Source organism: Rattus norvegicus, chromosome 6 (assembly GCF_036323735.1).
Source record: "Rattus norvegicus strain BN/NHsdMcwi chromosome 6, GRCr8, whole genome shotgun sequence".
NCBI lineage: Eukaryota > Metazoa > Chordata > Mammalia > Rodentia > Muridae > Rattus > Rattus norvegicus.
The window spans coordinates 117,310,750-117,335,041 of record NC_086024.1 but is presented as its reverse complement, the minus strand read 5'-3'; the positions used below and the strand labels follow the sequence as shown (position 1 = coordinate 117,335,041).

Below are 24,292 nucleotides of genomic sequence, written 5' to 3'. Positions count from 1 at the left end.
GAGGCTCTACCCACCAACTGAACCCTCCCAGGAAACTTTTACTATGACCAAGAATCTGTCTTCTTTCTTCTGAACCAACCATGCCCATCCCATACTACAACCCTTTATTGACAATGGCAGTCCTTGTTCAGTTGTTTGGAAATAATATAGCTGAATCTCCATAAAGAGAAGAGCAACGTGTAAAGTAAATAACTATATAAATTGAGATTTGAAAGTATTCTGGTAAGAAAGGAATGCAGCTACAATAGAAGGTCTACAGAATCCTGCTGTCTCTGTCACTTATTTTGTTTGGCTTCTAATGGCAAAGTCATGGGGACTCAAGTTGTTAGCTGATGTGCAAAACCCAGGCTGTTTGCTTAGGCATACCTGCTGGCTTCAGTGCTTTTGTTGAATAAAATCTCACTGCTATTGTAAAGTTCTTTATACCTACTGTTTAGTGACTTAAAAACTTGCTTTCACATGATTTAAAAAAATGACTTCTCTCTCTACTTAACAACACTACAGTCCAATTTTAGCCCCCTCTATAATTAAAGTCCAAACAATTCCAGGCCTTGCTCATTAAGTAATTGTAATCTCTAACCAATTACCAAATCTTCTAATAGTATTCATATTAATGATAAGAAAGCTAATTACTTCAGACACATGTTAAATAGTGATGGGATTCAAATGCAGATTTTAACTGAATTTAGTGTTTGGTTTGGGGCTCAATATGTTTGACACGTAACAACTGTAAAAATATTTTATTATGTCATAACATGATAATATAGTGAGATGATAAATCTATTCATCCTCTATTTGTTCCTCTCTAAATAAGCTTATGGCATAAAATATCCAGAGTCTAAGCAGTTAGGCCTTTGTAATCTTTCTCTGGAATTTTGTTAGTCAGGACACTCAAGTAGTGAAAACCCTCTGCTCTGGTTAAAAACTAAGGAATTTAGTTCAGCAAAAAATTTAGGTTAGGAAAAGAGAGAAACAGAAAATAATTTTCTGGAATCTAAGCAAGCAATTTCTAGCACTGAATTCATGAAGAGCTAGCTATTCAAAGCATAGGATACCATGGAGATCTTGTGTGTATAACACATAGCAAAGACCACACCCAGCTTTTAAAGTAAGTCTTCTGTTCTGAGGAAATAAATGGTTCTATTCTAAGTGCAAAAGCAGCAGGATTCTCAAATCCTTAAATTCCCCCATAAAGCAAAACACAAAGAATTTGAATAGGAATGGAGAAGAATTCAAGCATGCTTCTCAAGTCTGTGAGTCCACTATGACAGAGTTAGGTCCAAACAACATAAAAGTTTATGGGTTCACTTCCCCTCCCTCCTCTCTAAGAATACAAAAGGGTCAAAATCAAGGCACAAATACAACCAGTATCTAAAACAGTCCTGGTTCTCATGGCTGAATTAAAAATAAAATAAAATGAAGTCAAACAATTTTAATCCTGCCGGGCCAAACATTTAGCCTCTTGGTTAGTTCTCTGTCATTTTTATTCTCATGCATAAATACATAATACCAAGAGTAACCTGTGGGTCCCGGTATAATGAACTGCCTCATATCAGGTATCGTAAAAACCTTTGCTTATATCATAGTGAAGAGTATTTCTCAATTGTGATAGTAATCAAAGCGCATAATAAACTTTTCATATGCACTACTTTTCAATACAAGTAAAACTGCTAAGAGTTGTTAAGCTTTCTCAATTCTAAAGCACTTATTATGAAAAATTGATTCCCATTATTTTAGAGGGTGAGGATTTTCACAGTGTGGCATCTTAGAGCTGGAGTCCTCAGAACCCGGCATTGCTTTACGTTTAATACCAAAAGGCTGAGAATCAGGAACATCAAAAGTACAATTCTCAGTCAAGGTCTGAAGACTAGTATATGACTCAGTTATCAACCAGAATGAGTTGATTCTATCGTTAAAAGCTTTGTTTTACTCAAGTGTGTTTGAAGCATACAATTGGATGACACCTACATTATGGAGAGTGTAACTGTGTATGTTCCTGGTTTACATATTAACCAATGCAGTATGCCCCCTCAGGTGGACATAGTAATGTATAGTAAAGGAACAAGTTGAGTTGAAATATGAAATTAATCACTACAAAGATCCTCTAAGATTTGACTGTTTTCTGTGGGGTTTGTGTGGATGTGTGTAGGTATGTGTCTGCTTGCTTTGTTTTGTTTTGTTTGATGATGCTATGTGTCTCACTACAAATGAGTTTATAACATTAGTGACTTATACATGGTCTTAAAACCAAAATGTTAAAATCAAATCCAGGATCTTCTTGAAGGAGTCATTCAAGAGACTATTCAATAATTTTAATAATTGCTTTCAAAAATAATTCTTGAATTTGAAAAACTACCATTGTTCTTCAGAATGAAATGAGTATTTCAAAACATCAATATCTAGTACTACAAAACTATATAAAGTTTGGGTTGTTATAACCTAATTTAAATGGTTCAAACTCCTATAGCATAGGAGATATGAGAAGGTTTTGAGGTCTAATTCCTAATACAAAATATATGGAGTAATCCTCTGTTTCATTGAGGTTCAAAATATCCAAGATAAAGCTCATAAATACTGTATATGCTAAGACAAGTTTCTCAGCATTTTAAATAAACACACACACACACACACACACACACACACACACACACACACACACACACACACGAGCGCATGTGCAAATGCTCAAAACTGAATACTTGTAAGCTTCCTAGCCAAGAGAGATGGGATAATAGACCTTCAGACACACGGTAAATTCCCGTCGATTACCAAACACTGAAGTGTTTGCTTTGGCTAAGTATTTTAAGAATTAATTGTTCAATTTTGAGAGTTTCCCACATGTGTAATGAAATTTAGTCATTGTCCTTCCCTATGACCCTGTACTGTCTTCCTTCTTGGCACACGGAAACCCTTCTTCCAACAAGCCCTCTTCTCAACTTCTCAGCTTTTTAAGAACACCTTATAATTTTCACTGAAGCCCTACTTCTCCTTTCCAGAACCCAGGAGACTCTCATGTAAAACATCCTACAAAGACCAACATCAAGGGCAAAGTGGCAGGTGCTACCTATGGGAGCAGAAACATGGCGGCCTCAGGTGCTTCAGTCAGTCAGGAGGCAGTAAGCTTGCACCATCTGCAGCACTTCCTCTTGATCATAAAAAGATTTCACCAGATATTGATGATGATGACTGCATCAAAGCATTATAAGATGTATAAATGTATTTGGGTAACATCCATATGAACAAATGTGTAAATGAAATAAAAAGGGGATCAGTTAAGTCCCTAAAAATTCAGTTTTTCCCAATTTTAGTGGAGCTTATTCTAGTCAATTCTTATGAAATTTCTTCTCTGTGTTTAAGTTTCTGTTGCTATTATCTTAAGCATCTACTATATAATTTACTGCTTGACAATATAGTACAAACTGCCAATTATAGCTCATTCTCATTGTTCCATCTCTAAATATGGTTCAAGTTTTGAGGATGAACAATGCATTGCACTGATAGACAGTAAAGCTGAGCTTTTCTTTTGGAAAATCAGTTCTCCGAAGCAGAGGTTAGAATTAGAATCCAGGGACCACAAACGAAATGAATAGTTTGAGAAACAGGAAAAAAACTCAATACAATATGATTTTTCTGTTCTCAAATAGAAGATGTATTTCATACCTTGAAGGGGAAATATTTATATAATTCTTCATGCACACATATACAATCTCAGCATAAAGATCTTATGCAAATAATTCCACTGACAGAAATATTGAGTTGGTAAAATTTCTGCCCAAGTATTTAAATATTTCTGGTTTTCTATGTTCTATTAATAAGTATCTTACAACAAACATTGCTGTTAAGTTTACATGTCTATGTTACTTGTCAAGAAAAGAAAAATTTGTTGTTCAAACCTCCTGAAATCCATTCATAATATTTTGGAGAAAACATAAAATTGAGGATCAAAGTACATCCATTTCCTTTTTTTTCCAAAGACATTTTACAGCATTCAAGCTCCATCTTTAACCCCAAGCATGTCGACAGTAATGAAAGTGTCATATAGCTTGCTAGACTGTATTATTAAAAAAAACTAAAATATAAATCAGAGGAGGTTCAAATATTGCTCTAGAATTTACTGGCTGTAAGCTGTGTCTCATATTACTCATCAAAATTGAAAAAGTCATACTTATTCTCACAGGAAATTAAGGAGACTTGAGATGACTTAATGTAAGTTATTTTAACTTACAAGGCAGTTATATAAAAAGGAGCAGATTAAATTCCACTTTGAGAGGAAGTCTGTGCAGAAATGGCAGTAGCTAAAGGGAAGTAATGCAGTAATGAGATGACTTGAGGGCTTGAATCATAATTCCTTAGTAGTACCTTTGTATTAGGTCTTTTCCTACTCTGATATTAGAGTTAATAGAAGGAAGACAGCCAAAGAGGCTAGGCTTGGTGGTCTTATCCTTTGAAGGATAGGACAAAATGAAATGGACACATCACTACCCAATAAATCATCAAGTGGATTCCCATCTCAAATTATCAGAATAAATAAGTCAATGGTGGCATTGAAATCCTAGCACAGTGCAGAGATTGGTTGGTTTTAGGGTCTCACTGGGAAGCCAGTCTATTCTACTGGGCAAGTTCCAGTAAGTGACAGACCCTGCCGCAAAATAAACTGTGGATAGAACCTAAAGAAGGATACTAGGGTTGTCTTTTGGACTCCATTTGCACTAGCATACATGCACATTCCACCAGAAGACATATATATGAATATACCTGCATGGACATACATGCCAAAAAGTTCCATAATAACTGTTCTAGGGCTCTGACATATAATTCAGTCATTTGAATTTCCTCCAGTTAAAAACATGTGAATAAAGAGTAATTCATAATAAAAAAAATTGTCCATTGTACTAATCACTATAGTATAACATCTATGAAATGATGAACTAACCAAATTAGTATGAAAAAGGAATGAAAATAATTTAAATATTAAAGTTAGAAAAGTAGACCTATATAGGTATATTTTCTTTAATCCAAAGTCATAGAAATGATTAGTAATGTTATTGCCCCAAAAGTTTAAAATTTACCCAGATAAATAATTAAGTGCATGGGAATTTCATCCTGAAAAAAAAAAGAACTCAATATGCATTAATGTCATGCAAAATATCACTTATGAAAGCTGTAATGTGCTGATCATTTCAGGTAATTATAAATTTGTCTAGCAGAATGTTCCCTTATAGGATGTCTGGCTTTCAACTGCTGAAATCATTAGTGGTCTTCAAAGCTTGTAGCAATCACATGACCTTATATAACTCAGAATTTTCTTTGGAAATGAGTACTTTCTATACCATGGAGAAGAAGAGGGCCAACAGAGTCTCTTGTAGTGAGCACTAATGGAAGACAGAAACATCACCTACACAGGCTAGCTAGTACCCTGAACTTAATGAGAAACTGATTTCCTTTTCTCAACACTCCCACTAAAGTGACCAGAATGGCCACTGACTGATGGGAAGGGTCTTCTAAATCTCAAGTGGAAGCAGTACAGTGTCTAAACCATTCTTTGTAAATGACTGTGAGGTACATGGAATGCTGTCTCAGACTGAGACTTCTGGTTCTCACTTCCACATGTTAGCAAGAAATGAGACTTACATGATGGTAAATGTGTTATTTTGAATAGGACATACAGAATTTGATATGACAACACAAACAAACACACACACACATGTACACACACCAAACGCACGCACACACACACACACACACACATATATATAATTTGTTAAAAAATAAAGAATAACTTTAGAGATTAATATGATTAGATTCCACCAATTCATAATACTATAAGGTATCACACACAAACAGCATAAAACTGACTGAAATAAAAAACCATGGTGGACAGACGATTTGAAAAGTCAAATAAATGAAGATTATTTTTTATTCAATGTAACATTTAAGGTCTCTGCCTCCTCTCCTACTCCTCCTCAACTCCTCCTCCTCATTATTCAAAATGATATAGTAAAATGCCAAGCCTACTTAAATTAACCACAAGTAAGATTATGTTAATGTATATATTTATAGCAAAGTAACATATCCATGTGATTGATACTTTTATATACATCACAAAACACATTGTGTTGATTGATATTTCTATAAGAACATATCATTGAAGACCAGTCAATCTTGCAGACATCTCTCCAACTGAAGTTTTGTTGATTTTCAGTGTATACTCTTACTCTTTCTTACAAGGACATTATCTTCAAAAGTAAATGTGAACACTCTCCTACTTAGCACAGTCCTACTCTACATCAGTAACAAGACATGCTCCAAATTCTCTCATCATGACCCCTATTGATTCAGGTCCTACCAGGTCTCCACTTCCATCCTTTCTTAAAGCCACGCTTCATTGTATAATTGCCCTAAGTTTTGTGCAATTTCTTAAATAAATAGGACTTTGTTTGTTTTTCACTTTATTGAAATCATATTATATGTGTTATGTTTCATTCCCAACAGTCACACTATGCCTGGGCTATTTGTAGAGACCTCCTCAACCCTGAGAGTTGACTTCAAGAAAACTGTCTCTGTGTTACCCTCCTTCTACTGCCTTTTCCGAATGCATCTCTGTTTTCTCATGGAGTGTAAAGAGCAGCTGTGAATTGACATTTTTCTAACTTCACTATAATTAGGCGGAATATATCAAGAACAAGGACTCACAGATCTCTGTGTTACATCATGTAGCACACTGTGAACTCTAAGGTACATCTATTTACTCTGCAAAATGAGACACCATACTTATTTGTTAAAATAAATCTAAATTTAAAACATCATGATTGTCTTATTTTGCTGCTTCAAAGAATATAAATAGGTGCTTTATAATAGCTAGAAAATACTTCAATGCATAACTTCACAAAATGGCATATAACAGTATTATACTCTATGTACATTAAGTAGTAAGTAGTTTTATTGATATGGATTGATGATAAATTGCCTCTCCACTCATTAGTTTATAAAATAAGAATGAACAGATATCTTATGGAGAGTAAGGGAAAATTATTAAGAAAACTATGGCCCTATTACAATGAAAATTTGTACTCTCATTGAATGAAAAAGCATTTACTTTAAAGCATGACAATAACCGTGCCTTAAAGTGTCACCACTGGCTAAACTTAAACAAATAAATGAGCATATGTTTTCTACAACATTACTTCCTCATCAGGTAATAAATTAAGTCAATTTTGATTAATGCAAAGTTCCTGTCCCCATCATTTCTACTTAAGACTGTCAAATAAATGTCAACGGAATATAGTACTCTGTCATGCCAATTTTTTCATGTAAGATCTGTGGATTTGGGCTGACTCCCTGATACATGTTTCCCTGAGGAAAAAGTATAATTCTAATTATTTGTGTGTGTTTACATACATATAAATGTATGTATATATGTTTGGGTGTATATATGGTGTATCTGTGTGTCACTAGGTATGTAGATATCTACATACAAAATACAGACTTCTCAGTCCACATAAAGTTATTGGTATATTTATGATTTCTGATATGACCACTAGGTTTTGGATAACCAATTGAGGGCTCTTTCTTGGGAAGCCATTTCTTAGCATTCTTTGGTTGCCTCTATTTCTATGTCTATAAAAATAGTGTCATGAATTTGAGAAAATCAAAATTTTGGAGCTTGCTACAATGGAAGGCTTTGAGGAAGGAAAGTGGGAAAATGATGTAATTTTATTTTATGTTCCAAAAGATAAAAACATCTTTAAAACCTATAAATAGCCTTTAAAATATATAAAATGATGCAAACTGATTTTTTTTTAGACTGAGCCCCATAACCTCAGCAAATCTTTACTTAGAGCTATTACCTGGTCTATTTAATTCTAAATAGACTTGATCATTAAAGATGTGTATTGCTATTCCTGGAATAACCATTACTTAATGTTACAAAAAGCAAAGCTTATATTCAACAGAGAAAACAAAAGGAAGGATAAGAAACAAAGTAAGTGATTAGACATGATTAAAGATGAAGCGACAGGAAGAGCCCCCAGTTAGAGCAAATGTTAGCAATCCTGTTTAAACAGGAACATAGGACAGGTTATACTAAATGTACATGTTTTACTTAAGTGTAAGTTTCTGGATATGTCACGTGATACAAGCTCACCTGATGTTTTGCTAAGGCAGATTCATGTGTTGTGTTGCTGAAGCAAGACCCACAGGAGGGCAAATGGTGTTTGGAGAGGGTATAAATAGGTCTCAATTGACAGCAACTGGGGCATGCTTAGCTAGCTTTGCAATGCTTCATTGGTCTTGCATCTTTTCTTACCTGATCTTCCATTAGTTGAGAGGGGCATGGCGAAGAACTTCTACTGGGACCTCGGATGATCCAGTCACTCTGGCTGAATCATGCAGATTCACAGAGGACTGGAGTTTTCTGCTAGATAGTGCTACTACTGAACTGGACTGATGGGATCCTGACAGCGGAGGATTGGAATCGCCTCAAGAACTACATCCCCTGGTCCTATTTACCATCTTTTCTCCCCTACCTTCAGATGGTGGGCCAGAAGAGGAATTGAAGCATTTGAAAACCTTTACTAAAAGTATATGAGAAATGCTAAGTTACCCATACATCCTCAGTATCATATCACATACAAGAGATGTACTTTAAAGGTAAACAAATCCATAAATTGAAAGTAAAAAAAAACATGAAAATGTTACATTAATAAATATAGTTAATTCTTCTTTGCCAATTAGTTTCTGATTGATCACTTTTTGTTGTCTTATTGTTCTAACTAGCATTTCGAATATTATATTGAATAGATATGGGGCAAATGGACTTCCTTGTCTTGTCCCCGATTTTAGTGGGATTGCTTCAAATATCTCTCCATTTCATTTGATATTGGCTATTGGTTTGCAATAATTGGCTTTTATTATGTTTAGGTATGGGCCTTGAATTCCTCTTGAGACTATACAAAAAAGATATCCCACCATGCCACAGGAGCATGTGTTCCACAATGTTCATAGTGGCTTTATTTGTGATAACCAGAATCTGGAAACAACCCAGATGTCCCATAACAGAAGAATGGATACAGAAAATGTGGTTCATTTACATAATGCAATACTGCTCAGCTATTAAGAACAAGGACATCTGAGTTTTGCAGGCAAATGGATGGAACTAGAAAATATCCTGAGTGAGGTAACTCAGACCCAAAAGTATATGCACAGTATGTTCTCACTAGTAAGTGGATATTAGCCAACAAAATAAAGTTTACAGAATACCCAAGATACAGTCTACAGAACTCACAAAGGTCAACTCCTCAATACAACTTGGGAGGGAGAAGAAAGCAACCACAAGGGGAAAGGAAGAGAGGAACAGGGGAGGGGAAGGGAGAAGTGGGGCAAAAGGGGAACATGATCTAGTATTGGGTACTTATTGAACCTACCTCCAGCAGAAGGGCAGGGCATCAGGTGGGAGATGGGGTTGCTATACCACAGTCAAAACTCTGACCCATAATTCTTCTGGTTTGAAAGAAATGCAGGGATGGAAATGGAGAAGACCCTGAGAAAAAGAAGGTCCAGCAATAGGCCAAAGTGAGATCCAGTTCAAGGGAAGGCCCTAAGACCTGACACCATTACTGAGGCTCTGGGGCATCCACAAAAAGGGACCTATCATGACTGCTCCCCAAAAGACCCAACAAGCAACTGAAAAGAGTCAGATCCAGATCTGTGCACCCAACAAATGAATAGAAGCTGCTGATACCTCTGGTTGAATTAGGGGAAAACTGGAGGAAGTTAAAGAGGAAAGCAACCCTATAATAGGACCAGCAGTCTCAATTAACCTGGACCCCTGAGATCTATCAGACACTGGGTTATTAACCAGGCAGCATACACCAGCTGAGATGAGGCCCCCAACATTTATACAACAGAGAACTGTCGGGTCTGGATTTAGTCAGAGAAGATGCACCTAACCCTCAAGAGACTGGAGGCCCCAGGAAGTTTAGAGGTCTGGTGAGGTTGGTGACATGGGGGCATTCTTGTGTAGAAGGGCAAGGGATATGGTTAGAAGGTATGGAATATGGAATAATAGGGTGAACTGGGGGGTAATAAAATCTATAATGTAAAAATAAATAAATTTTAAAAAAGAAAAAAGAAATATAGTTAAGCCATTGTGACTATATTAATAACTTTAAAAGTAGATAATATATCAGATGTCTTTACCAAGTATTAAAAAGTTATTAAACAATGATAAATTAGGGAATTAGGACGAAAATTAATGATTTTAAGATTTAGAAAACAAATATATAATAAAAATCCACAATTGAATATTTGTATAAGGAGATTGGAGTAACACTATCTCTATAATTGAATCACCCAAGTATATAGAGATTTACACAGAAAGAAATTCATGTTTATCCACACTTTTCATATCTTCAAGCTAAACAATAGAAGGCCTCTAAAATCAGCCCCAATAGATTTCACAGAAGAAATTACATAAAATATTCGCTATTACATCTAGCTTATAAGAAACAGACTTAATAGCTATTGTTATATGTCTACATAATCACCCTCATATTGGAAAAGAAATAGGCAATTAAGAGATTCAATTGATTATATCATGAAAGAGGAAAGATATTCAAACTGTAATCATAATTTTAGAATTTAAAAGCTAAGGACTAGAAACAAATTATATTAACCTTATAGCTGAACTGTGAGAAGACTTACTATCATATGCAGTGAGTGTGTGTCCAGACACCAGTGAAGAAGCCCTGCTTGTCCTTTAGAAGTGTGATTATGGCCAGTAGTTGTGAACACCAGAGACACTTCAGCACCTTCTCATCCTGGAGATACTTGGAAGGAATGCGTGAAGCAAAAGTTCAGCTGCTTAGCCCTTTCTTCCTAAACAAGTACTCAGAAACCCAAATAAGTTATCCGTTACTAACCTAAAAATCCAGGGGTTTGTTTAGTTGCTAATTTTACTGGATACCCAGAATCGATGCCATCCAAGTGCAGCCCAATTCTTTAGAAGAGCAACTCTCCAAATCAGATGTGATACTCATTAGAATATGTACATCTCCCTTCAACTTCCTGAGTGAATATTTACTTAGTGAACTGTTTGCCACAGAGAGCACATGGATGCTGTTCCCGCAGAGAGGCATGTGTTTGGTCAAACTGATACCTTCAGAGAATATACCAAAGAAGTACAGACTAACAATTTGTTTGCATCACTCCTTTAGCAGAGTGGCCATTTCACCCATGTATGACTTATTATACTGTCTTCGGCTGTATGAGCATATAAGACCAAGAATCAAAAAGAAAATGTTTCCTCTCTCTTCAGATGAGAGAACATACATCATTGAAAAACAAAAGAACATAAAATTTGCAACCATGCTATACAATGAGAGTTCTGCAAAAAAGAAATGATAAAAGATTATGAATAATGGAATTTACTTACCAAGGTCTAGAGACTGACAAAGTAAACATACATAGGTATGATGTTTAGTTTTATTTTGGTTTTGGTTGGTTGTTTGGGTCTTACTGATACCCATGTCTGGTCTGTTGTTAGGAAAGATTGAAACTTTTACAGTATGCAACATCCTTCTCATCCTCAGAAAGCCACTTTCATTGTAATAGATTTCACTGAACTAGGAATTTAGGGAAAAGTAACTTGTAAATATTTTGTTAAAGCAAAGCATATTTAAAAATCATCCCAAGTAACTTGTCTGTACTTGGCATACTCTGATTATGTCTAGTTATATTCCTTTGGGCCACTCTGAAGTATGATGTTCTTCTTTGATGTTTACAACCTTTCTATGATTTAAATTCAGTTAGTAAAATCTACAGGAGGGCAAGACCTTACTTGTGTTAGCATATTTAACCTCTAGGGAATATCTGCTTCTGTATAATTATGCACAGACTTAATATTTATACAAATATTGTGTGCCAGCAGGGAGGAGGTGGCAAATGGATTTCTCTCATGAATATTCAATAGTGCCAGTTCTAGTGAGAAAAAGACACAAACATCTTTCTTTGTGGATATAAAACAAAGGGATGTCTGTATACTTTTCCCTTCTGCTCTTTACTTGCTTAAAACTGGTAAGACACAGAAATTGCTAAAGCAGGCATTTATTATTTCAGGTATGACAGTAGTATGATGTTTTAATCCAGGTAGCATAATCTTTATTATGTGGGTCAGTACATACATAGTACATGTTACACACACACACACACACACACACACACACACACACACACACTTCAAAGTAGCAAGTGTAAATGTTATGATACATTGTGATTATTTCATCTTTTTGGTTTTAAAATTTGATACTTGTTAATTTTTTTCACTGTTTGGAAATTTCACCCATACACATAATGTATTTTGATCATATACATCCTTCATTCTATCCTCTGTTTCCTTCCTTACTTCCCCACCGCTTCCAAGTTTACAAACACTTTCTGTAAACTAATACATATATTTTAAGGGCATTAAATGATAAGTAGGCATCAGTAAGGGCGTATAGTGCATTTGAATTTTTACCTTCTTTTTTCTTTATTGTTGAAGTTTTAACCTGAGCCTGACTACTCCTATTGTGAAGTCACTCTTCAAAGAGAGGATAAGTATTCTGTCCCAATTACTTACTACTAGTGATGAAATGGATCTTGGAGGAGAACCTGCAAGCACCACTTAACCAAAACAGCATAATCCCTAACAACAATCTAAATAGTTGTCCCCATGGCCACAGAATAATGCAGTCCTCATCCCTCATCAAGGACACTGCTCTTCACAATAGATGGAGAGCATTACACAAACAACCAAAATTCACACTTGTGGTGAATGGATAGTAAGTATGAATATGTATGAATAGAAATATGTATGCTACTTCCTTCAGGAAAAAAAACCCAACACACAGAACAAGTCTTTCACAATATGCACTAGAGTCAGGCTTATTTCTTAGAGATAAAATAAACTACAACAAACTTCAAGATCACTCAACTCTAGTTTATGGGTAAGGCTACCAGTTAAGGCATCTGAATAAACACTCCTGTTAAAAACCTGATAATCTCAATGATCTCGTCACTCTAGGTTTTCACTGTAAGCTTCTTGCCTCTGTTATCAGAAACATCAGAAATCAACCTCTCTCCCTATCTTCCTCTCACATTCTCTTTTACTTTACCCTTCTTTCTCCTCTTACAATATCTCCCCCACACTTCTTATCATGTCTCATGAAAACTCAAGATTTTTTTTAAAAAAGCTTTCAAATAGTTTCTCTCCAAGGTCTAAATACATATATTTGCTATTGCTTTTTCTCAGGAAACTAAAAGAGAAATGTTTATACAAAAAATAGAGACCTTTAGAGTTAAAGACTTCAAAGGAGCATGGTATTGTGTGTTGGATGGTCAAAAGGTTGCACATTCAAACAGTCTGTAAGATATTTTTTCCACAATTGAATTTTGTTTCATCGAAACTCTTGTGACTCTGCACAGTCAAACATAGGCTATTTTCTAAGTAAAATCTTGACATTCACAGAAGAGTGATCTAAAACCTAATATTTCAGAACTTAAAGATTTAGATCATCAAACTTAATTTGTGAAATGTCTATGTAAATCATGTTTGAAATGAGCCTTGTAAAGAGCTCATGCCATGCAATAGTCTGGACAAGAAAAGCTAACTCTCTCAAACACCTAGTCCTCAGGCCTGACATGTGACAACTTCCGACAGGATGATAGTCTACTCAGCATTCCAGACAAAGATAAGCACACCTTTCCCCATAAGCATGCTTAGAATAGTGACATAATGTCCTTATATCATAAAGATGATCACCAAACTTGAGAGTCAAAACACTGATGAACTACAGATACTAGACTCTGCAAACATTGAGTGAAAGCCATCATCACGGCCTGTACAACATATTTTCCAGATAATTAAGCATAAGAATAATTCAACTTCTCTCATGTTTAAGCTGATGCCTGTGAGGGTTTTCTGATATATGCAGTGGACCTAATATTTCTCTAGCATCTACTAACTCATGATTATAAAAATCAATCACTAAGGGCTTCAGATATGCTCAATCATTAGTTGCTGTGCAACATGAGGACCTGAGCATAGAAATGGAACAGCCATATAAAACACAAGACATTGTGCCATAGAACTAATCCTAGTACAGAGGCATATCTAGGGCATATCCTGGAGCTGATCAACTAGTAATGCTGAAATATCAATATCAAGATCATAGACTTATTGAGAGAAATGTCTTAGAAAATAAGCTAAACCATGGAAAAAATCAGAAGAAAAAGGTACTTGCCACCATACCTTATGGGTTCAGTTGTATCCTGAAAGTCAAATGATGAAAGAGAGAGAGAGAGAGAGAGAGAGAGAGAGAGAGACAGACAGACAGAAAGACAGAGACAGAGAGAGACAAAGAGACAGAGAGACAGAGACAGAGACAGAGAGACAGAGAGAGACAGAGAGACAGAGAGACAGAGACAGAGAGACAGAGAGACAGAGAGACAGAGAGACAGAGACAGAGAGACAGAGAGAGACAGAGACAGAGAGACAGAGACAGAGAGACAGAGAGAGACAGAGACAGAGAGACAGAGACAGAGACAGATATTGATTTTGTTCCTCTATGTTGCCCTCTAACCTTCACATAAGATTGATGACATTTACATCCACACATGTATGCACACTCATTCACAGTAAATAAAAAAATAATAACTAAAATATAAAATGGAGAGTAATCAAGAAATATTCCCAAGACTAATGTTGACCTCGGGTCTGTACATGTACCTACATGGACACAAATACATACAAATCAATAAAGAAATAATTGCTTTGTTATAAGTTGCGCAAGGGCAGGGATGTAACATAGTTGGTAGAAAACCTGCCTAGTGTAAAAGTTGTTTAATGCATTTGTTGGCATATAATGAATAGAATTATAACAGTGTGTATCATACTTACATATTCTATAAGTAAAAATGTCGTTGCTATGGAGATTCACATATTTCCCTGAAATCAAAGCTCTTCTTTTGTGGGTGTCTCAGAGTGACCTACTCCTTCTTCAAAGCTTAAATGCCTCATTGTGCTTCCCACAAAAGTTCCAAAATTTGTTAGGATTGGGAAAAGCCTCTCTTAGGCTCTCAGAACCCAACCTGTCATTGTTCTTTCAATCCAATGCTCTCTTGAGAATGTCACCTATTGTGTCCACTTCTTGAGCTCTTACTTAGAATGTGGTTCTCTAAGGACAGCTATGCTCCAACTTCATTACCTCTCACTAGTTTGACTTCTATCTCATGGCAGCCCCAAAACAGCACTTTTTTTGCTGTATGTTGAATAAGTTAGATTGACTTTAACATCAAAAAATTGTATCAGAAGTATTAGACATCAAGAAAGACTGTATTTGACTATTTTCAGGTAGTGTACAGATAGAAATCAATTTTTCTGAAAAAAAAAAAGAAATTGGGAAACAGTATTCTAGCATTAAGGTAAGCTAGAGTAAAATTCCTACATGGTAGACATCAGAATTTGACCAATGTGATGAGCTTAAACTGTACTATCTGTTTAGAATTTATGACCATTACACTTATAATTTTCTTTAAACATGGGAATACTGTCTGGTTTTAGAGATTACATTTTTAAAAGATGCTTCTCATTTACTTGAGAAACATGTTGTAAGATTATAGTGTGCAAGTGTCCAGTGATGATTTAAATCTGAAAGGCATGGAGAAATTTTATGATTACAAGTTCTCCAAGGTAAATGCTCTAAATACAGGTAGGTCAGAGGCCAAGAGTCAGAAAGAAATATGTCCAAAGTTTAGTGGAGTGGGAGGAAAAATGAAGACCATGTTGGTTGCAGTTTAGAATAGTAGACTCCATATATCTACTACCATTGCTAATAGGTCATGTCCTTAATCAAGGATAGCCATAAGTGAAAATGATGTAATCATAACACATAAAAGTTATGACTCCTATGATTCCTGCCAGGAGTAAGGGGCAGAGGGGCAAGAGGCCTAGTTGTTGGTGATCCTTTTTCTATAAGTTAAGATCCTTTCTAATTTAAGATTTTTTTACACTGTGTTTCAGGCCTTTTCAAAGGGAACATTTACCCTATTACAATAAAACCTCAACATCTATAACCTTCATGTCAGTAAGAAATATGTAGATCCAATAAGCCATATCAATTATCTCCAATGCTTCCCGTCCTCCCCAGGAAAGAATGATGAGAGTCCAGACCCAGTCATCTACATATTATATCTCATGGTAAGTTTCAATCAAATTAATATTCTCTACTCAAACATGCTATTATATCACATTTTCTTTATTCTTTGAACATTGAGAAAAATACCAACAACGATTTTTAACTCTAATAGAAGATAGAGAAAAAAGATTCTGCACAATATTAGCTACTTAAATGTTTGGAGGTGGTAGGGGAAATTATTATCCTTATTCTCTATTCTACTTACAACTTTTGGATACAACCTAGCAAAAATGATCAGTTAAAATATGGGAAGGTATGATAGAGCTCTCCATCTTACTCATAAGTATTTGACTGCGGCTCTTTGTAAATTAAATATAGTTTTAAAGGTGGAGTTTATGCTTGATTCCTGGGTATAGATTTTATCTTGTATAAATTTCTCATACTCTTGGTACAAAAGTCCAACAATGGATACAAGTTCATAAAGAAAAGAGGGAGCACATTAAGGCAAACAAATCTGACAGGTATATTTCTGGCCTCAGATTAGCACTAATTTGCCAAAGGCAATGCCAATAAAGTCCTGACTAGAAAAAAAGCCCCATATTGCTTTGAGCATTCCTCAAGAGACATATACTCAGGTGAAGCCATGATTCTTTAGTTCACTAAAGGAAAGAAATTCAGGATTAGTCAATATGAAGCAAAGTTAGAGTTTATTAAGGAAAGATTTAATCCTTAATTTAAGCACAAGGATTTATAGAAAGAAAAGACAACCAGGGAAAAAACAAATACAAGCAAGAATATCTATGGTCTTCTCAAGAGAGAGCCAAGCTTCAGTATTAACAATGGATAGAATATATTATATATTATGTCATCAAAACTATACATATAGTGGTCAACAAATCACAAAAGAAACCACACATGGTATGTACTTAATGATAAATTGATATTTGCCAAAAAGCTTGAATTACCCAAGATACAATCCACAGACCACATGAAGCTCAAGAAGAAGGACGATCAAAGTACAGATGCTGCAGTCATTCTTAGAAGGGGAAACAAAAATATTCATAGGGGGAAATATGGAGACAAACTATGGAGCAAAGACTGAAGAAATGGCCATGCACAGCCTGCCCCACCTGGGGATCCATTCCATATACATACATCCACCAAACCCAGACAATATTGCTGATACCAAAAAGTGCATGCAGACAGACGACTAATAAAGCTGTCTCCCAAGATGCTCAGCCAGAGCATGACAAACATAGAGGCAAATGTTCACAGTTCCTTTGGAGGAGTTAGAAAAAGGATTGAAGAAGTTGAAGGGGTTTGCAACCCCTTAAAAACAATACCAACCAACCAGAGCTCCCAGGGACTAAATCACTACCCAAACAGTACACATGGATAGATCCATGGCTTCAGCTGCATATGTAGCAGAGGATGGCCTTGTTGGGCACCAGTAGGTGGAGAAGCCCTTGGTCCTGCCAAGGCTGGACCTCCCAGTTTAGGGGAATGTCAGTCAGGGAGGTGGGAAGGGGTGGGAGAATGGGTGGGAGAACATCCTCATAGAAAAAGGGGGAAATGGGATGGGATAGGGATTTTATGGATGGGAAACTGGGAAAGGAAATAACATTTGAAAGGTAAATTTTAAAAATCCAATTTAAAAAATGAAAATTCAGAACATATAATGAGTCACTCTATAGAAAAAGAGAACTGAGGCAAAGGAGAAGGGGAAGAGAGGATATGGGATGGATGGTTTGTGGAAGGATAAATGGGAAAGGGGATATCATTTGAAAATATAAATAAATAAATAATTAAAGACATTTTTATTAAAAATTATATATATAAATGCTTTATTGCTTTATTATGTGTATGTTGTAAGTATTATATAATATATAAAATATAGGTCTAAGCACATACATTATATAACATATAAGTTACAGGCCTGAGCTTATATGTTATATTATATTTACATTTATATATAATCAGTATATAATATATATTTAACAAAATCAGAAAAAGGTTTGGAAGGGTGAATACCATCTATAGTTTTTTAATAATCCTTTAAAATTTAACATATCTATTTAAATATAGATATATAAAGATTTAACATATGAAAGTGTATGTGTGTGTGTGTGTGTGTGTGTGTTAAATGGTCTGAGAAGAATGCAATCCCATATGATAAAAGCATGGCTCATAAGGGGTTCACAATGGAGTTAAAGCACACCTTTTACTGTAAATAGGCATCTTTGTGATATTATTTGAAAAGGTGAAGGTTTACATCTGAGAAAGGGAACAGGCCATAGGTCATTGATTCTCAGACCTCAAATATGTTCATTTATTGTTAAAATATCTTATTCGAAACATCAAAAGAATATTGTCTCTATGTAAGAAATCTTCAAAGTAAATGTTAGTTGTACTGGAATATTGACCTTCTGTTGGCAAAACCCCAGGATAAGAGAGTCCTTTCTTCTCCCAGGGTCTTCTTAATTTTTTATGTCTTTCTCTCTTGACTTATTCACATTCCATTAAAAATCATATGACCCAAAATAATGCAAAATGTACTTTTCTCACCAAGGTCAGTGAAATAGAATGAGTATCTCTGTACAAAGTTTCCATTCTTAATTATAATTCACTACTTTCTCCAAGAAGACAAATTAAGGTTCTTTTAATGTTTGCTGAGACCCCTTCAGATTTTGATACAGACATCCAAAATGTTGCTAACTCATATTCTATTCCAGCAATCCTACCCCTCAAAAAACTCAGCTCTTTAAGCGAAGTTGGATGGCTTTCTGAATAGAGTATAAAATCTCACACCACCATGCAAAGGACATGAGTCATCCATCTTTCTTAGGTATACAGTCTGAACGTACTACCCATCCATTCATCACTTTGTTGCTCTCTTGATTATAATATCAGCTTTCCAGATGTTCATCTCAATAAAGTATTGTCTCATTAGATATTCAAGACATGCTTGTATTTGGTGCTTACAAAGTGTATATCTCTTACTTCATTTCACCTCAGATATAGGCATTGAATTATCTCACATTGTTACAAGGATGTTAACAAAAAGATATGGAGATAATTCCCACACATGATTATGCTAATGTATACTATTATATTATTACTGTCAATCTCTTAATTTACCTAATATACACATTTATCACAAATATATGCCACATTTAGCTTGACTGTCATTGACACTGACAAGAGTCACCTCAAGAAAGGAATATCAGTTATGAGCTGCCCAGATAAGATTGGCCTATGGGAAAGCCTGAGGAGGCTTATTTTGACTGCCAATTGCTGAAGCAGTAACTATATTACTATGGGCAGTAAGATTTCCTAGGAAGGCATCAATGGGATGTCTGAGAAAGCTAGCTAAGCATGAGCCGGTGAGAAAGCTAAGAAGTATTTTTTTTGTGGTTCTTGTATTCAAGGTCCCTGTTTTGAGTTTTCTGCACTGCTTCTTTCAGTGATGAACCCTAACCTGTAACCTGACATCAACCCCTTTCTCAAAGTGTTTTTATCATGATATTTGTCACAGCAGCAGAAAGGAAACAAGAGCAGTATATAAAATATGCAGCGCATGTAAGGTTGAACTATACCTGGCATCAACCGCCTTTGCAGGCCAAGCAAACCTGCAATTCAAGGGTCAGGTACAACAAAGAGTAGCTTTCAGTGTGACACAATAAAAATTATAAAGCTGCTTACAATATTATGAGATTTTTTTCTGTGATGTTTTTAAATGAATGGTGTGGTTCTCAGAGGTGAGAGGACAACATGGTCCTACTATGTCCAATATGGACACATCAGTGAAAGTGTTGTTATACCTTGCAGACAGAAGGCAACACAATAATACCTGGGAACACTTCCGTGTCCTTAAAGTAAATGAAACTCTTGAAGATTTAGAAGTTAGTTGATTATGAAAGGAAAAGTTGGTCAATACTTCCTTCTGTCCTGTAACCAAAGCAGATACCCAAGGGGCTGCGTTCTAACTGATGTAGGGTTGTAAACACTGATGGCTGATGGCAACATTGGAAGAATGAACCACTCATCATCCCTGACCTGGAGTGAGGGGGCAGCATCCTACATAAGACTAACATTCTTTGCTACCATTTCTTCATAGACTTTTGTCATAAACACTAATGAGGAAACTTCAGAATGCTGGAGAGCAATTGCTAGCACAGAGTAGGTAAAATTCTTAGCTGTGATACAATAAACAGAAACTAGATCTTCAGGTTTATACACTCAGCACTTGAACTGAAAGTAAAATGTTTGGCTATTGATGCTCTTCAAGTGTTTTCAGCAAATCTCTTCAGTTACTTCATTTCTTTGTGATGGAAATTCCCAGAAATGCCATCTCTCTTCTCCCTTACAAATATTCTTCAAGTTCATGGACAAGCTGCATTTCTGGACCTGCTCTCTCCTTTAAGCTAAAATCAACCTTTTTAATTTTCAAAAGCCAGAGACTTCCATCAAAGGCTTAGGAACCATTTCTGAGCAGCCATAGAATGCGTGTTTTATACTAAAACATTTGTGGAAAGGAATTTAATAGAAGCTAAAGTACTTTCAATGCAATAATTTGAAAATTCACGTTAGGTTCACTTCTAGACTCTATGCAATCACAATAAGACGAATTTACTCTTATTAATACTATAGTTGCACAAATGCAAAATTGCACAAATTTCTATTCATTGAAATCGAGAATGAGATTATAAGTCAAGAATACACACAACTGGTGTGCTGTGCATAAAAAAAAATTTCAAGATCTCAAATTGTAATGGGAACTTTATAGCCAACACATATAATCCTTTTGTACTTAGGTACAAAAAAATGTTGATTTAATTGATTTAGTTTTTTATGTTCTAAAACTATACATTTGGCACAAACACATTTTAAATAATATATTGGGAATTATTTTTCAAATATTATGAAATTATATGTGTATTTTATAATTTCTTCTAAAATACAAACAGAGTTATTAGCCTGTTTCAGTCAGAATTCATTGAGAACTCATTTTTATATGTTTATGGGCTTCATTATAGGAACAACATCCTTACTTTCTATCTTTATTTTTATAATCACTTGATTCAAATACCTAATATGATACACTTTAAAGAAAACTTTTATGACACTTTGAGCTATGTGTCCCAAAATGCCAATGTTGAATCAAACATATTGGTCAGATCATTCTGTATTGGCTAAAAGAGAAATTGATTGGTACAAACGATTGTTGCATCATGGCTGATTCAAAGGAAAGAACATATTAGATACCATTTATTCCATGTAATGCTTCCTAAGTTACAAGGCAGTATGTTTTCAAAGGTAGTACATTATAAATTACAATATTTATTATCAAAAACACTGAATATATCAATATGTATACACGTTGCTGTAGCTTTGGGGCATAAGAACATATACATGTATACATTTACAATAGATGTATGTTCATATACAAGTGTATATGTACACGTATACATACATATTCCCATTCTTTGTGTGTATATATACATATGTATTTATAAATGTGTGTGTGTGTGTGTGTGTGTGTGTGTGTGTGTGTGTATCTCCTGTATATGATTTCAAAAGAAGACTTTCTAACTCTAGCACTGCTCTTCAAGACAGCGGCAAATAATACACCCTACATCTGTCCTCCTAAATAGGAAACTCAGGACCAGAAAATCGTTTCCTAGTCTGCTAGGTTTCAGATCACTTCTGTCTAGCCTAATGCATTTGTCACACCTCCAAACCCAGCTTCAGTCAAGAGGTGTATATATCCTGCCTACCTGATATGAATCCCATATTTTTGGCTAAGGGTTGTGGAGGGGTGAAGAACTGAGTGAGAAGCCATGTGTACCTGACAGGCATTCATGGACAACTGGGAATCTTGCTCACTAGTGAGGACATAAAAGTTTGACAAAGGCATTTTCCCCAGGTAGATAGATCATGAGCTGCTCTCTCTCCAATACTGCTTAGGACGCTGTGTAGCATCTAACATCAGTCTTCTGTCTTGATGAGGGACTTGGAAGCACATTCCTGGATGGTTGCTCCTCCCATACTCTCCTTCCTGTTTCCAGCGATCACTCTCTACATGAATGTTCTTTTCAGAAACCTTGGTCTTGAACTTTTATCTCGGGATAACGCTGCCTAAGAACTAATCTTAATACATGGAATGCAAATGCTTAATGCAAATGTTTAATGATAGTTCAGAAAAAGTAGACACACGTCAAAATATTTAAAAGATGGAGACAAAACACTATGTTTAAAAAGTATGTTTAAGCATGCAAATAAATTGTATTGTTTTATCCACATGTATTTTCTTTAAATTCTAGTTTCTGTTGCACGTTCCTGTGTCAGGTGGTGATTGGGCATGTGCTCCTGAAAGTGCAGAAGTCCTGAAGAGGGCATCAGATCCCCTGGAGCTTGAATATTGGTGTTTGCAAGTTTTCAAATGCAAGTCCTGAGAATGGAATGCTGTCCCTCTGTGAGAGTAGTGCATGTTCTTAATTGCTGAAATGTCTCTTGAGCCCAGTTTTCACATATTTTAAGTATACTTTCATTTTATACATTCTATAGCAACTCTGTGATATTTTATTTAGAAGTAAGGCTCTTTTCAGATAAGAGTGGCTTTCTAACATCGTGCAGCATCTTCTAAAAGAAACTTCTGCTATCCATTTGTCCCTTTCTTTTCTCTGTGATCTCACAAAGAGACAAGAAATACTGTGCTCAGCCACAAGACTTCTATTTTTTAATGATTGCATTATATAGTGGTGAATATTAAATTAAAGAACCTACTAGGCCACGCTAGAGCTGGCTGTATCGGGCCACATGACATCTGCGGGATATTTTCATCTTAAAGAGCAACCCGACTCCAATCATCCCCCAATCTCCATCCCATGCTGCCGCTGGCTACTCTCTGAGCCGGACAGCAATTTCGCCATCTCTCTCGTTTCCAAGGCGGGTCACTACCACAGCAGTTCCATACCGAGACCGCCTCTCTGGCAGCTCTCTGGCTGCGGACTCTAATCACATTCCCAGCATCTGCCCACTGCGGTTCTAGTTACGACTCCTGGTAGCCCGTTAAAATCAAAACTCAATAAGCTTGTAATTTAACAATCAGATTTATGGCAGTAAATTCAAAACCCACAAAAGGTCTGCCCAATAAACTCACAACCAATTGATAATGATATAAACTGCCCACCTAGATAAGACAAATTGTTCTATAAAAATCCATCCCTTATGAAATATTGATGACTACCTGAGGCCATTTAAGGGCACACGAATCTGGGTCACCCTTTTCTGGTTCCATCTTGGTTCTTCTGCCTTTCTCCTCTCTCTCTCCCTTCATAATGCGGTGCCTGCCTTGCTTTGTCACTGTCCAATCACAGGCTTTGCCTTATCTCGTGTCTGCCTTCACCTGCATAAAGAAAACAATTTACGGCTTTATTTTATGTGTAATGGGTACGTTGTCTGCACACATCACTGGTGCCATACAGGCCAGAAGAGGGCATCAGAATACCCCAGAGGTAGAGCCACAGACATTTGTGAGTCTCCATATACGTGCTGGAATAGAATCCAACTTACTTGACAAAACATCCCATATCCTTAATCACTAAGCCATCTCTCTACCTTCACATGTTTGTCTGCCTTCCATGAAGGTAAAAGTAGCTATTGGGGCTGTTTTAATGAGAAGAAGCATGTGACTTCCAAAGTTCCTTTTAAGTTCAAGCAAACATATTCACTCAAAATCCCTGGAAAACGGTTTTGACTGTTGGATGTCTAGCAGCAGTTTGAACAAGGAGGCGACTCTCAGAATGTATGCCTGAGGAATAGTCCAGCAGAAGCTAAGAGAACTCTGGGTCCTTTATGACATACAATAGCCAACCAAGCTGTAAGTTACACACCTCTAGATTTATATAACAACGGGAAGAAACAGCTTAATACTAAGTGAGACTTCAGATTTATCTATTATGTGCATTAAAAATTATCCTGACATCAAAATCCCATATACCCAAATTGCAGCAAGTACTTAACTAAAATAGTGGTTCTGACCAGGGGTCATCTTTTGCCGAAGAATGTTTGAGGACTTCAGCACATTTTTTATTTATTAGTTGTACCTGATGAATAAA

General features: G+C 35.9%; 1 long non-coding RNA gene across 2 annotated transcripts in view; it reads right to left on the bottom strand.

Moving 5' to 3' along the window:
- Positions 1-23,970, bottom strand: part of LOC120103593 (uncharacterized) — a 104,739-nt gene extending 80,769 nt beyond the window's left edge. Inside the window, exons 1-2 of one of the 2 annotated variants that reach the window (XR_005506143.2) lie at positions 23,748-23,970; positions 23,422-23,580 (exon numbers count right to left, since the gene is read on the bottom strand). This is a non-coding gene — a long non-coding RNA (uncharacterized LOC120103593). The remainder of the gene's footprint in view (positions 1-23,421; positions 23,581-23,747) is intronic. The other variant, XR_005506142.2, reaches the window with a different exon arrangement.
- Between the last annotated feature and the right edge of the window lie 322 nt (positions 23,971-24,292).